Raw genomic sequence first — 1,947 nt, forward strand, 5'->3', positions numbered from 1 at the left:
GTCACCAACATCTGTTGTTTCCTGTGTTGTTAATTTCAGCCATTCTGAGAGATGTGAAGTGGTGTTCCCCCCGCCCCCCCCCCCGGGTTTCAGTACATATTCATAGCAAACGAACATGTAATGTTGGATTCAGCCTGCCCTCTAAAGACAGCTACTTCTAACACAGTAGAAGTTAGACCTGCTGATGGTGGTACTGGTGGTCACTGGTCAGAGGACGCCCTGCGGGGGCTGCACAGGACAGCTGCTTAAGGAAGCAGCAAACAAGTCAGCTTTCCTTTGAAGCTCTTACTGTGCTTACACTTGAACTCCAACACCAGCTTCGTGTACGTGTTGAAGGTGGTGACCGCCAATGCTATGCAGCAGATGAAGGAAAGCCAGGTTGAGTAGAAGGCCTAGCCATAATTCCAAGCATGCAGTCTCCAGTCTTCTGGACCCAACTTGGCAGTTGCCTGGAAGACTTGTGAATACATAATATGGACAACCATCCCCAGAAAACCTGACAGGATGGAGGCAATGGTCGTGAAGACACTCAGCTTGACCCTGCAGCCCAGATTCCCAGTGAACAGTGGGTCCATTAGTACCAGGAAGAAGCTGAGAAATTCAAGTCCGATGGACAAGAACTGGTCCCTCAGTGATAACCACAGGATCTTTACCACAATCCCCAAGGGAGGATGGGGGAGGAAAGGCTTCTCCATCAACCACTTCTCTCCAAATCAGAGAGTGGGGTGATGTAGGCCTTGCGGTGTAACAAACTCCAGTAGTCCTTTCTCACCTCTCTCAGTTGGTGGTGTGAGTTCATTGAAAGTTCGGCACCTCTCCCCTGGTTCTACCACAGTTTCCTCACAGGATAGCCACATGACACTCCAGAATGTATGGAAGGAGAACAGGTTATCCTCAGCCTCCCCAGCTGTATTACACCACCCCCTGGGATGATGTGTTGGTGCTCACCCCATCCAAGGGCACTGGCACATCGAAGCACTCAGTTGCAAGAACTTTTCTGCACACAGGCTTCAGCATTTTCTATGTGCCCACAAACCAGTGAGTGTTGAGGAGGGTTGTTGTGGAGAGGCTCAGGGACAGCATGTTGAGGATGGCAGATAGGAATGTCCATTGGCCAAAGGAGCCCTTTAGGAGTTCCATCTTCTGGGTGAGATAAACATTTTGAGTCAGTTGAGGCAAGATAAACTCACACACTTTTGAAGTTCTGAGACAAAGGTGTTTCAATTCCTCTTCTGCTTGGTCTTAATGGGTTCCATGGAATGTGAATCTGGTGGGAAGATGAATCGGGCCCCATTGGTTTGTTTTTGTTTTTGTTTTTGTTTTAATTAACATATAATGTATTATTTGCCTCAGGGGTACAGGTCTGTGAATCATCAGACTTACACATTTCACAGCACTCACCATAGCACACCCTCTCCAATGTCCATCACCCAGCCACCTTATCCCTCCCCCTACTCCCAGCAACCCTCAGTTTGTTTTATGAGATTAAGAGTCTCTTATGGTTTGTCCCCCTCCCAATCCCATCTTGTTTCATTTTTTTCCTTCCCTAACCCCCACAACTTCCTGTCCTGCCTCTCAAATTCCTCATATCAGAGAGATCATATGATAATTGTCTTTCTCTGATGAATCAGGCCCCCTCTTGCCAGAAGAAGGGTGAGTTGGTATCTGAAGTGGTGTCTTTTCATGATTTTGATCTGTTTTCCCCTGATGATGAATGATGTTGAAAATCTTTCTGTGTGTCTGTTGACCATCTGCATGTCTTCCTCGGAAAATACTACTATTCCTATCTTCTGCCCATTTCTTACCTGGATTATTTGTTTTTTGGGTGCTGAGGTTGATAAGATCTCTATCAATTTTGGATCCTAACCCTTTTCCGGTACGTCATTTGCAAATATCTCTACCATTCCATAGGCTACCTTTTAGCTTTGTTGACTATTTCCTGCTGTG

At 46.6% G+C, this 1,947-nt stretch overlaps 1 pseudogene across 1 annotated transcript; it reads right to left on the reverse strand.

The window, feature by feature from the left end:
• Positions 1–245: 245 nt before the first annotated feature.
• On the reverse strand, positions 246–1,140 carry LOC308337785 (germ cell-specific gene 1 protein-like; annotated as a pseudogene). The gene has a single exon. The product of its transcript is annotated as a germ cell-specific gene 1 protein-like (transcript).
• Positions 1,141–1,947: the final 807 nt, after the last annotated feature.

This window comes from Martes martes (assembly GCF_963455335.1).
Source record: "Martes martes genome assembly, chromosome: Y".
Taxonomy (NCBI): domain Eukaryota; kingdom Metazoa; phylum Chordata; class Mammalia; order Carnivora; family Mustelidae; genus Martes; species Martes martes.